The 14,794-nt window shown below is 38.5% G+C and overlaps 1 protein-coding gene across 3 annotated transcripts in view; it reads left to right on the top strand.

Annotated features, from left to right (window-relative positions):
- Positions 1-14,794, top strand: part of NAALADL2 (N-acetylated alpha-linked acidic dipeptidase like 2) — a 712,309-nt gene that overhangs the window by 432,347 nt on the left and 265,168 nt on the right. The window lies entirely within an intron of this gene.

Below are 14,794 nucleotides of genomic sequence, written 5' to 3'. Positions count from 1 at the left end.
ACACCTCCAAATTTATTAGAGATAAACGCGTTGTACTTAATCGAGTAGCTATGCGATCGAATACTACACAATTTGAAATACTTGTTTTCAATCGAGCATCCGAATGAAAACACAGTACAAATTTGTTTCCCCTTCCACCTTTCTTGGCCCCTTTTTTCTAGCCGATTGCTGTGCTTACAATTTGACTTTCTGTTCATGTTAATGTAGAGGAAAGAAAATGTTCTTCTATTTTTTCCACTTTATATAGTGGTTATATTGGGAGTGTATTGTTCATAGGCGGTGATAGTGGCGTAATACTGTGACTTGGACATGTTAGATGCACCCAGGTATGCTGTCCTAGGTACATTCCAGTGGTGTTTGTTTCATTTTATGAGGTGTCATTGTGAACTTGGTGACCTCGAAGTGGTTAAATTTAGGTTTCCAAGATATTAGCCTTTTTCTCCTATAGACTTTAATGGGGTTCGATATTTGGTCAAATTGCTCATCTCTAATACTTACCTCACCTGCTCCCCTGGTGCTACAGTTTAAATATCTTGCAATCACTGCTCTTGTGCCGTTCATTCTTCTTCTCCATTCTACCCCCCCCCACACACACACACACACACACGCTCCAGACCTTAGTAGAACTGGTGTGAGGTGCAGGTGCAAGGTGTAGCGCCAATGATGACATAGTCCTAATTTAAACAGTGGTTTAACTTTACTTGAAAGCTTTAGTGCAATACAAAGTATAACGGGAAACAGTGCTCACAGGTGCTTAGTCAAAAATACAGTAGAAACTTGAGGTAGGCTTGAGATAAGAAGAAAACAAGCTTGTGTGCGAGGCTAGTATAGGGGCCTTATAGGAGCCCTTGTCTAAGTAGTAACAGTACTTTGCTGGGATGTGTGTTAAATAGGATACTTGAAAGGAGAATCCCTGTACTCAGGTTTGGATATGTCTGTAGATACAGTATATTAACGCTTTACTACATTTGGTACCTTGGTTTAAGAGTAACTTGGATTAAGAGGGTTTTGGTTTAAGAGCTCACAGTTTTTCAAAATTGTGACTTGGTTTAAGAGCATTGCTTTGGTTTAAGATCTTCCTGTACTGGGTAGGGGGTGGAGCGGGGGAGGGGCATGGTCTGCATAGCCGGGTCTTAAGCCCTGTACTCTGACCCAGGAAGTCTCCTTCACCTTCCAAAGAAGATCCACTTCAGGCTGGGGTTTACATCAGGGGACAGGACTGTGGAGGTAATCTATAGCTGTAACCCCTCTCTCCCCAGACAGAGAGTGCTGCATTTACGTGCCCACATCTGCCTGCTCATTCCTTCATGCTCCCTGCAGTCTCTGTCAGCCCTTGTGTTTCCCATCCTCGCCGTTATGGGGATCTGCAGCTCCATCCTGTATCTACAAACTGCTGCTGTGTTATCAGGTTTATGCACTTGCTCTACATTATACTCCACATGCTGATTGCTATACTGTACAGTAGCTTATAACATATTCAGCTGTTTCTAAATCTTTGTTTCATTTTACATGTTATTTAGAATAAAAAAAACATTATTTTTGGGGTGTGGAACAAATTGTCTGCATTTACGTGATTTCTTATGGGAAGTTTTGATTTGGTCTGAGAGTGGATTTGGATTACAAGCACAGTCCTGGAACAAATTATGCTCGTAATCCAAGGCACCACTATATATATATATATATATATATATATATAGAGAGAGAGAGAGAGAGAGAGAGTGATGCAGTAATGCAGTAAATGGTATGAGTCAGGATAGCTAGGTTTAAATTGTACTTCAACCAATCCTTTAGATCTTATAAAAATTTTTATCTGTGAAACCTGAAAGATTCTACTTTTCATTTAATCCCCTGTAGAGCCTCTCAGTGTGACTTTATCCAGGCATGCGGTGCTCTTCTAGTTTTTTTTTTTTGTTACTCAGAATGATAGGTTGCAGGAAAAGAATATTTTTCAAGTGTACTGAAATGTATTACTACATTACAGTTAGAGTTAAATTATGTCTCTCCCATTCATAGGGGTTGTCCCTCAAATAATTATTATTTTTTTTTTGTTAGATCATGGGAAGGAGGCAGAATGGCTGTAAAACAGCAGGAACTTCTGATCCTGTATACTGCACTGTAATGTGTTGAGCAGCCTGAATGCCAAAAATAAAATAAAAAATCACTCGACGCAGGTTGTAAAAATAAGTGAGATTATTAAAGGTCCAAAAACAATGCGTTTCGAGGTGTAAAACCTTTACCTCAGGTTACAGAAACATAATGAATTGTAGTAGTACCTCCCTGCACTGTATGAAAATCAACACTCCTGGGCTTTAATTACTCCCCTCTGTGGGAGGGGAGTGATTACAGACCGGAAGTCATGACTACAGACTAGTAACTAGTGAGCGAACAGTAAAATGTTTGAGTTCGAGTCGAACCTCGAACTGTAGTGAAGTTTGGTTCGAAGTTCGTCTTGAACTCGAATCCCATTTAAGTCAATGGGAGATGTTTGGGTTAATTTTGATACTTATACAGGCGAGGGGAAGCTGTAATTACCATCCAGAAGAGGAAACTGGATACATGGAACAACTTAGTTAAGAAAATTTGGCTCTAAGAATGACAGAAAAAAAATTAAGACGGTAAAATACTTCACTTAGTGATGAGCGAATAGTATGCTATTCACGCTAGACTGAAACATATGCTTCAATTAAAGCTCATCACTAGTGTTAGATGTATCCAGGCATGCTTCCCCTGCGAACAGCACCCATCGCTAACTGTCATTGTCTGTGTGTTATTTGGTCAGACACATTCTACAGTGGTGTGGTTGTCATAGAAACCATGTAATTTGAATGTTCACACTTTAAATCCTTTAAAGAGTATCTAAGAAAAGGCACATTTTAATTGAATTAGATGGAAAAACCACCCACTACTACCGCCTCTGCCGACCTGATTGATCCTGCCTGGTAAACGGTGACTTTTTCGACCTAAAAACAAAAATGGATTTTGTGGCCCTCGGGAGCATTCAATTTGCAAAACACAGCAATCACTGAGGTCAAGCATTACTATGACCATGCTGCATTTTCACTGTCTGTTCTTTTGATGTGATTTGAAATCGAAGATAAAAAAAAAAAAAAAACAGCCGATAAAGTGGCTGTTACCGAGCTGCTGGCTTCTGCCTTTGAAAGAGCTAAAAAATGAAATAAAGGCAGGGGGATCTCCTCAATGGGAGATGTCCAGGTTAATTTTGACACCTATATGTAGGAAAAACTGTAATTATCCTCCAGAACAGTAAACTGTAAACATGGAAGAACTCATAGCCTAAACCTTGGCTTAAAGAAAATACATCTAACAGATGAAGAGATTATTGAAAAAGAGTGGATCTACAATGCAGACTGTCAAAAATGGGCTCTGTACCCACTCAGGATAAAATCAAACCACAAACTCCTCTGTAAGAAACATCGATACATCCTATACCCCATAGCATAGTGTAAACCTTCACATAGAGGTTAATTTTAAAGACCAGAGCTCCTTTGGACTCTCATCCAAACCGCAAGACAAATATTTTGCCATTATAACAGGTAATGAACAGAATAACAAGTAAATAGAGCCAGTCCATATATATCTATGGTCAAAGGCAGAGCTTGGGTACAGATTTGATTTAGATATTTGCTCTTTTAAGCAATTCTATATTCTGCTATATATCAATTTATCTAAATATTTGAGGCTCTAAAAGGGAATTGTAAAATTTTAAGAATTATGATTCAACCATGGCCTAAATGAGTCCATCTCAGTTTGAGACTCATGCCATATAGTTAGCACGTCATCAATGTGGCATCCCTAGAACTGCACTCTGTAAAGCAATAAATTTGTACTGTGGTTCACATGTTAGATTCATATAAAATAAGTGGTTTCAGAGTAGGGACGGTCCGAACCCGCCGAGGTTCGGGTTCGGCTGAACCCGAACGCTCGGCATCAGATTCCTGCTGTCTGCCCGCTCCGTGCACCGGGCGGATACAGCGGGAGGACCGCCTGGAAAACTGGGATACAGCCTATGGCTATGGCTGTATCCCAGTTTTCCAGCCGTTCCTCCCGCTGGATCCGCCTGCTGCATAGAGCGGGCAGACAGCGGTAATCATTGCGGATGGTTCGGGTTCGTACGAACCAGGTTCGGACCATCCCTATCTCAGAGGATTAGATTTTTTTTTTACCTTAGAAAGAAAGTCTATGGTGGAAATTGTGGACTTGGCTATTACCATCCTATTTAGTTGTTGTTTAGAAAAAAATTTAAGTTTCTACTGTATTGAGACAAAATTAAATGTTAATGTCTTACCTGATGCGATATGAGATTTCACCTATTACAATTACTAAACATGCCGTACACTGCCTTTTTGAATGTACTACTCTTTCTTTGAAATGGGATGTGCTCTGGCCTTAATTTTATAACTCTGCATTATGTGTTGCTTTAAAATAAATATATATATATATATATATATATATATATATATATTTTTTTTTTTTTTTTTCTATAAATATATGTTTGCATAAATAATGAGCCACTCACTAACTTTTTCATTGTAAAAATAAATAAAATAAGCATGGCAAGCTTTGTGTGTTTGTCATGCACCATATAATTCAAACGGTATCATTTTTAGGAACCCAATTTACTGATTTTTCCTTTTACCAGAATTCATCAGAGTGAGTGTATTTAGCTTGTTTTGTAGCTGTGCAATATTTAATACAATTCATTAGCTAAGTGGCTTTCTACATTAGACCATATCTTCACGTAACAGAAGCTGTAGAATCAGGCTGTACTTAGTTATGGCTCTCTGAATATGTACCAGCTCTTAGGTCAAGAGCTTGATTGGATTGTTCAGTGTGTCTGTTAAATGGACATACATCTGATTTACACCTAACCATGCTGGGTAGGAAAACTCACAAAAATATTCTAGTTAAAGCAATTGTGTGAAAGACCAACAACTTCAACTTCCAGTCATTTGCATGAATTATAATATATTACAAGTGTGGTGATGTTTTCAAATTGGACAATCAGGTATTTTACACTTGATAATCACAAAATATATGCAGCAGTTCAATAAATGCTGAACAGTCTGTAATTTCTACTGAAAGCTTTCAGCAGCTGATTTTATGTAGACGAAAATTCACAATCACTACCCTTGTCATTCATAGTACCTGGAAATATATTTACAAAATGAATGTAAAGTGATGTAAAACAGTAAAATTTTGCATTACTATTGATGATTGATATGATTTAGCAATTTTCTATTTTATAATGTTTTACTTTTGAGCTTTTTTGTTAAAGTATGTTACATTGTCAACCTTTTAAATTGTGAAATGAAAGTTTGCAAATATTTATGTAAATATTTCTATTGAGTTCATTGGTATTTTTTTAAGATGCTAATGCTGTTTGGCTTCAGTTAAGATCTATTCTCATGTTGTTATTTGGTTTGTTTTTTAGTAAGCTTTAAATTTTCATTACATTGTGGCCATGTTCACACGTTGTAAAACACTGGCTGGTGTAAGGAAAGATCATCACGACCAGTACTGCAGTACTGGCCGGATTATCTTTACAGCCATTGAATTCGGATGCGGATGCGCCCGCAACTGGATTCCCCGCTGCTCACAATGGAACATGCAGCCAGAGCCGCACGCTACATTGTGTGAACTGACAGGGTTTCTGACATGTCAGTTTCTTGATGCGCCGCTAGGGATCCCGGACAGAGTATGTACTTTGTATATACACTCCGGCCGGGATTCCTTAGGAGGTACCACTACGTAAGTACTGTAGTAATAACGGCCGTTGTTACAACGGCCGTGATTACTACGAAACTTACACAGTGGGAACATGGCCTCTATGCATATTCATGTTTTCCACTTAAATTTTGTGGTTCTAAATTATGCTTTGAGTTGAGAGAGGCAATGAGGTCAGAATGGATTGCTACCAGTTTTGTTGCTATTAGTTTAAATGGCCTTTCAATCTCCCTTTTTCATTAAAATATTACCAAATCGCAGACAGATTTTAACAACAAGAAAAAAAAAATTGCAATCTATGTCATTTACCAAAATTAGGCCCCTCCTCTTAGTGAATCCAGCCAGACCTGTGTCTGCTATACGGCGAGCACAGAAATCTACATCTGCTCCTGAGCCATGATTTCTGCTAGGTGTAAATCATGGCAAATCAGGCATTGAGAAGAGGCCACGTGTCCCAGGGAGAAGGGGCAAGTAAGCCAGTCATGCAGCCAATCATAAATGTTCCCCAAGTTTCTACATAAAAGTATACACATCTGGTCTTTTAATGGTTTCACTGTTTTTCTCATGCATTATAAGGCTAAAGAAGACATTTTAGAACTACAAAGGGAAGAGAACTTATAGGAGAAGTCTGTTATTTTTTTTTTTATTGTGGTATTGCCCCTCAAAAGTTATCCAAATCACCAATATAAATGTATTACGTGAACTGCTTAAAAAACACAGAAGCGGGTCACCTTCTAGTGCAGTAATTAAGGTCAGCTTAAAATAAGCAGAAGAGGTGAACAGAGTGTATGCTTACCTGTACAGGTTGTGCATATGTAGGCACAACACTATCAATAGCTCAATATAACACCGCAGCCGGCTACAGGTGCCTCACGGATAAACTGGGAGGTGAAGACAGTAGCAGTAGAGCGAATTCCCAGCAGCAACCAACTGGGACAGGAAAGAACCTTCCAAAGTGAAATGCTTAGCTTGCTTTTTCCCGCACTTACTGCTGCCTTAAGTCTTCACTTCCTGGATAACATGGTGATGTCACGACCCAACTCCCAGAGCTATCCAGGCTATGGATGGTGGAGAGGATGATGGCAAGGGAGATGGATAGAGCATGTGTGTTATGTGAGTAACGTAACTTATGATGTTTACAGGAGGGTTATAATGTAGTGATTATGTGAGTTGGTAGAATTACATGTTGGAGAAGTTATGTTTATTATCTCGCCAGTATTAATTATACATCACTAAGTTAATGCACGGTATTATCTATGTAATCCATGTAATGTACGGTACTATCTATGTAAGTAGTGTAGAGTGTTTAGCGATCATGTGACATGTGATCATGTGTTCACCGTATAGTGGTCATGTGATTTTGTGGAACGCATGTGCAGACATGTGATTCCGGATGGAACGCAAGGTTGAGTTCCGGAGATAACGTGGTGGAACGCACTTCCGGTCATGCGCACTGTGTGACACGCACGCCGCTATCCGCCATGATGGGGGCCGGTGGACGCTCTCCCTCAGTGGACATGGTAATGGACACCTGTATGTAATTTTATTAAATGTTTTTTTTTGGGCAAATGGGTATAAAAAGTTGTATTGAATGTTGAACCATTACCCCTGACGAAGTCACGTGAGGTGACGATACGCGTAGGGTTACAGGCTGGAGCCCCATTTCAGAGCCCTGGGTGATATGTGATTATTCTGTATGGCTTTGACCCTGACTTTTTGAAATGATAGGATAGTTTATGCACTTGGTCACTTTCCTTGTGGGGAGGGGATTTTCATGATTTTCAGTATTTTGATATTTCATATATGATTGTTTATTTGTTTATGAATTAGTTCATGTTATCTTTGTGAGCACGTGCACTTTAGGATATATGCACTTTGAATAGTCAGGGTCTCCGATTCTATTGTTTAGACAGGATACAGGGCCTGATATTTATTTGCCACTGGGGCTGCGGATAGAGGGAAACTTATATTACAACGAGTATTCCCTGTGATGGTTTACCCGGATTGGGTTTTTAGGTGTTTTTAAGTGTATGTCCATTTGCTGTTTTGTTTATGTGTTGACAATAAAGATATTAGATTTATTCATTATTATATTGTGGGTGCGCCATTCTTTGTCTTTCTGTCTTGTTTGGTATATGTTCTGGTTTAAGGACATTGGCAGCATCCCATTTAGAGACTTGTAGTAGCTCCCACCTTCTCTTTGTTTATAGCTGATGATGGCAAGGGGACATCACCCCATCGTGACTTGCCCTGCTCCCTCCCAGCTCGGAGAACCTTCCCCAGTGTGCCCGCTCCCCATGCCGCCTGGCGGAACCTACTCAGCCTCAGTCTGCACAGCTCTGGGAGTCGGGTCGTGACATCACCATTTTTATCCAGGGTGTGAAGACTTCAGGCAGTAGTAAGTGCAAGAAAAAAAGCACTTTATGTGCATTTCCCATAATTTGTGTGTATTGGTGATTTTGGGGGGGAGCAATACAATACTTTAATAAACATTTTCTCTGTACTTCTCCTTTAATATAGAAGTACACAATCAGGGTAGCTCCACACACACCGTATCGCAGCGGATTTTTTACTGCGGATCCGCAGCAGATTTGATCTAAATAACTGAAAACAGCAACAAATCTGCTGTACATGTCAATGCACCCTTAGTGTTCCCATCTATTTTATACATCATTAGTTATATCTCAATAGTTAAACCTTACTAGAAAATATTAAATAGTTACATTCACAGAAACTAGTTATAAGTAACATATTTTTAAGGGCAGAAAACCCTTAACATAAGACAGAAGAAATTATGTAGTTCTGTCATATTTGTACAGTATACGGTATTCTAACATCCGGAGGCATATAAGAAACAAAGCTATCATCTTGCATTTAATAATACGTGCAAAAATGTCATGCAGCTATAAACATTATATGCTGGTGTCAGTCTAGATATCTGCAAACATTTCACTTTTATTCCAGATTCTTAACCGATAACTGCCACATACACACATGATGTGACAGGTCTTCATTATTGTGACAAGACGCTCTCTTCTAAGACACAAAGCTGTTATTACACAGTTGTTGGATTACCTAAAAAATTGAATATTTATTATGTGCTCTATTTTATATTCTTTACATATGAAGTTTGCAATTCATGAACTTTAAGACTTAAATATCTTCCTCAAACATTATAGAAATGTAATAGACTTTTGTTAACTGTGTGGCAATTATTTGGTTAGTAAGTCATTCTAAGAAGTATTTTCTTTATTCTAAATACATATAGTTACTGTATATTTTAATATTTAAAATCTGCTGGCTTTTTTTATTTATTTTTTTGAGTTACGAACGCCATAGCACTGATAATAGGAAATATAATTAGACATACCAATGTTGCAGTATTTGATCCATGGATGCTTTATAAAGTCAACTTTATCTGGCAGACACAGGTGTTCAGGAGTTGGAGGTGAGTCATACAAGTACCGTAGCATCGCTCACCTCCTTGAGGAAGCTAAGCAGTCTATGTCATCCAAGTAGGAGAGGAACGTGTGATGGGTGCAAGAAGGTGAGCGATGCTGCAGCATTTGAGGGGATTAGCCCCACCTCCTGAAAACTTGTGCTTACTAACTGTACATTTGGTTATACAACCCTGACTTAATAAAATTTTAGTTGAGTTTAGTTTTATTAGTCTTTTTTCATAGGATAACTTGAAGTTCATGGACCCCAATATAAAATCTGTGTCAGAGCTCTTAATCCCCAACCCCCATGTCATATTTTAAATTTATAAAGACTAGAAGATAATCCACTTGTAGTTTTGCGTTTGTGTGCCTATCACCACCTTTTGGTGGAAAATTTATAAGGACTGACACTTCCTAAATGCTAATTAACATTTTAGGAGCAAGCAGGTCAGAAGCATGGTCAATCATGAAGAAGGCATAGCTTTGCACTAACTGTATCCACTAGCGTAACTTAAGCATCCTCGAATATCCTCCCTGAATATCAGAGGCTAAAAAAGTTGGATGCTGTCCTTGGAAGTCTCGGGAAACATGGATACAGGTTGTATCCGAGTTGTGCTCATCTCTAGTATCCAGTATTACTGTTATGGGGACATTTGAAGTGGAGTCATGCAAATAAACAGCACATTTTTTCCCTGCCCAATGTACATATACTTGGTCCCCTGACAGATCTTTCAGAATTGTGTATAGAAAAACTCAATTATAAGAGATCCTGCAGTTATAGATAGAAATGATCGAACAGGGCCGAGGTTCAGGTTTATACGAACCCGAACCATCGGCATTTGACTCCCGCTGCCTTCCCTTTCCATGGGGAAGGTGGAGACAGCCCAAGTACCGCCTGGAAAACAGGGATACAGCCTAGGAAATAGGTTGTATCCCTGTTTTTTTGGTGGTACTCGGGCTGTCTCCACCTTCCCCACAGAAAAGAAAGGCATCGGGAGTCAAATGCCGATGGTTCGGGTTCGTACAAACCTGAACCTCGGCCCTGTTCAATCATCTCTAGTTATAGACTATAAGCCAAGAAAAGTGCAGGCACCATACATATACAGCATATGCAAGACTGGGGAGTGTGATCTTGTTCTATCTGAGGTTCTTTTCTTATTTGTTGGTCATAGTATAGATTAGCATATAGTAGTTTCTATATAAAATACTTATAATATAAAAACTACTGAAGGGGCATGTCTTGTGCTCCTCACTAATAACCTTCCTAGGTGTTATTGCTGGAACATGATGACAAACTTTATTTGGTATGTTGGTAAGACTGGTAAATCTAGTTTTCTCTGTGTTTTATGCACAGTTTATCTAATAAAATATTTTATAGCATTATATAAATGACTAGTGTTTCCTCAACTGAGAAATAAAGTGAACTGAAAAATGAAAAAGTTGAATGCTATCAACAAGATTACAATGCTTTTATCACCTATTATTCTGCTGAAAATATGTCATATGTATGAATTTCCACAGGGACCAGTAGTTATTAGTACAGGTAGATTGAAGAAAGCATCACCAAATAGAATTTTATTTTCTCCTCTAAATCCCAGAATGAATGTTGTCATGCTTTGCAGCAGTTTCAAATTCTACCTTCTGATTGCATTTATTTGCTTCACTTAAGATGTGCGCAGTATTATTGGTACTTATGATTAAAACCTAGACGAGACAATAGAGCATATATTGCCTTTTTATTACCTACAATGTTTTATTGAGGACCTATTAATGGCAGTGTTACAGAATTGTGATTATAAGTAAAGTGCCATGTCTAATTATCCTTTTCAAAGCTTGGTATGTTTTGCAAACTCTAAGCATATTCACTTTTCGAATGCAAAACACTCTTATTAACAGTACCATCAAGTTAGTTTTAGATTTTTATGTTTGAGGTAACTATGTGAAGCCAAATTGCATTTAAAAATGTCTGACTGAATCATACCACTAGCAATTCCATTTACTTACTGTATATATTTTAGTATCAGGCATTAAATGTAATGTGGAAATTCACAGTATGGATATATATTTACATACAGGGCATTCTAAAAACTATGTAAAACATAATGGAAACCAACAAATACTGTAAGAGAATATATTCACACAAGGCATTATGGGCTATATTCTGGTCTGTGGTTTACCCAGTAAATTGCAATTCCTTAAATCTTCCAATATGTTGTATGAGAAAAGTCCTATGTGTTTGCAAATATTGACAACCGCTTCTGAGATACATTTCGATTTTTGCAAAAATAATGTTCAAATAAACGTACAGACATGGGACCAGCAAATAACCAAACATTTATTAAAAGAAGCCCACTTAAATTGTGGAGGCCTCAAGAGATTAACTGTAATTATAGGACACTCCCTATGAGCATCTCCACCACAAAGAAAATAAAGTAGGGTGCCCATTTAAGTGAAAAGTACAGTATGTCCTTGGATTGTACAGATGTTTGGAGGCCACTAAAAACAGAGACACTCTTTATAGCTGCCTCCCACTCTGGCTTATTAATAGAAGTCCAAAGTAAGGAATTCCACTTAATTACATAACAATGCCAAAATGTAGTTTTTGGAAATATATGTCCAAACCAGAAAACGGCTATGTTCACACAACGTTTTTTTCAGCTCCGTTTAAGATGGCGTCCGTCATTCTGAGTCTATAATAACGGACGTCATTTAACATCCTGGCCTCCCTAGTGCAATGACTTTGCGTTTGGTTTAATTGAAAAGTCCATTGAATTTAATAGTAAAAACAGACAAAGAAAGGTGACAAAAAAACCTAAGTGAACAACTAATAAAAAATGTCCGCTGTTTGCAAAAAAAGTCCGAAACCAATGATCATGTTCATCATTTTTACGTTTGCAGTAAAAACGTCTGTTATTCAATACATTGTGTGCATTGGATGTCCATCTTCCCATTCAATAATCGGTGGAGGTCCAGAAGCACTAGACAGTCCCTTTAGATGGCTCAATATGCGGATGCACACTGGGGCCCACTATCTCAGTAGGTGGGTGTATGAACAGGAACAAAAAGCGAATGCAACAGCATCCAATCTTCTAAAGAGTCTTCAAAACTTTATTGTGCTCATAGATACAACGTTTCGACTCACAATGAGTCTTTGTCAAGTATACTTGACAAACTTGACAAAGACTAATTATGAGTCGAAACGTCGTATCTGCTTGTGAGCACAATAAAGTTTTGAAGAGTCTTTAGAAGATTGGATGCTGTTGGATTCACTTTTTTGCTCCTGTCCATTGACTTCAATTGATTGCCATTGCAGTCAGTTAAATCGCGGCAATAACGGACGTTAATTTAAATATCAAAATCGTCCGCCTTTTCTCTATTTTTGACGTTGTGTGAACATAGCCTACCCCTTAATCTTGTGTGAGATATTCCTTAGTAAAATAGACAGGTATTTTAGACTGTGATGGGATCCAAGATTGCATCTTCTGACCTGGCTGGTTTGCATCAGTTACACCATCCATGAATGCGTTTACTGTAGCCATGCTTTATAATGCTATATACAATTGGTTTATTATGATTATCTAGTATCTCTGTTGCACATGATATAAGTTCATAGTGGTGTAAGATCATGTAAAGTCTAAAATCATGTATATTCTATGTTATCTGTATGTATATATTATATATATATATTTTTTTATTATTATTATTATTTTTTTAATCCAATATCTTTGTTGCACATGGTATTGGGCCATAGTGCTGTATAAAAATCACTTACATTCTTAAATAATGTAATCTGTATTCTAGTTGGCTTCTGTTTTATGTATGGGTAATCTGACTTTAATGTTTTTCCACATATTGGTACCATCATAATTTTTCTCCCTGATGATCTGTGAACATCTGTTCATACACAGAGAAACACGTTGGAGGTTTAATATGTGATGTTATATTCTCTGCTAATATAAATCATAGTCATGTGCTATTTTAATGCATGATCTTTATATATTGCCAAAGGAACAATAAAAAAAGAAAAAGTTGGCCGTGGCTACCTCCTGTTGGCTTGCACTCCACCCATGTCCTAAGGGTGCTATAAAAGAGATAATTTTGCTCCTATATGCCCAGTTGTAGGCTTATTCAGCCCAGGAGAGGCCATTGCTTGTGTGAAAATGCTAGAGTAGGGGCCATGTCTCGAGGACGCCTTAACGTGGCGACATGGTACACTCTGTTTGATCAAATAGTTTGCTAAGATCCTCAATTTTAATATCTACAGAGCAGGTGTTTACTGTGTGTACGCTGGGAGAAGTATATACGGTAAGCCCTTGCACCTGTGGGTTGCTGCTGCACCTTCAGTTTTTTTTGGCCAAAGGAACAATACTATGTGAAATTGGAACATCATGTGGTATAGTTTACATATAATCTGTGTATTTTGCCATATCAATCATTATCATGTTTTTTTTCCTTTCGATTTTCTTACATTTTATTTAACGTCTTACTATTCTTAATAGACAGGGTTAGAAATAGGGACCCCAAGAGATCCCTATTCTTAACATTGTCTATTAAGAGTAGTATCGGCATCACCCTTGTTAGGGCGGAAATCTTGCTGTGTCAGGCAGGGTGTATCAGTCATTAAGTTTAGCATTAGGGCATGTTATATCTATATACAGTATAAAATATCTTCCAGCTCTAGTGTAAGTGATAAATTCCAAAGTTTATTACAAAAACATCAAAAAGGAAAAAACAGGGATATCCATATGGAACACCAACACTTTTTGGAGCATAGATTCATGGGTTAATATATAAATGCCTTCAGAAGGATGATGCCAGAGGGCAATAGATAATGTGCTCATGTAACATGCAATTACCCAAACTTGGTGTAAATGAGAACCATGGATTCACGGTTAACTAGTAGAGATGAGCAAACCTCGAGCATGCTCGAGTCGATCCGAACCCAAACTTTCGGCATTTGATTAGCGGTGGCTGCTGAAGTTGGATAAAGCCCTAAGGCTATGTGGAAATCATGGATATAGTCATTGGCTGTATCCATGTTTTCCAGACAACTTTAGAGCTTTATCCAAGTTCAGCAGCCCCAGCTAATCAAATACCAAACGTTCGGGTTCGGATCGACTCGAACCCGAACCTGGTTCGCTCATCTCTATTAACTAGTAATAATGGTCTCCAATATTCAGCATCTTATACCCGTCATGCGGCCATTAAGGGGCATCAGAGAGGGCTCCCGGCTTGAGCCCTCTCTGCAGACCACGGTCCCCAGTTGCTATGTGTTGCCAGGGACCGCGGCTAATTGACTATTCACATGCAGCTGTCAAAGCTGAAAGCTGCATTTGAATAGTGTATGTGGCCCCTCTCCCTGGTTTCTAGTGGGATGCGATCGCGTAGGGGAGATCACTTGTACTGAGCCTGGCGGGGCTTACCGTCGGAATGACGCTGATCCCGGCTCGGCCATCCATTTACATGGTCTGCAGCAAACCATTATAATAGAGCACCGATCAATGGGAGATCAGTGCTGTGTATATAGAAGTCCCCCAGGGGTCTTCTAATTACTGTAAGTGAAAATAAAATAAAGTGTTTTTGTTCATAAATGACCCCCTCCCCTAAAT

The sequence above is a fragment of the Dendropsophus ebraccatus genome, chromosome 6, assembly GCF_027789765.1.
Source record: "Dendropsophus ebraccatus isolate aDenEbr1 chromosome 6, aDenEbr1.pat, whole genome shotgun sequence".
Classification (NCBI taxonomy): Eukaryota; Metazoa; Chordata; class Amphibia; order Anura; family Hylidae; genus Dendropsophus; species Dendropsophus ebraccatus.
The sequence above is the reverse complement of the archived record's forward strand: the minus strand, read 5'-3'. Positions and strand labels throughout refer to the sequence as shown.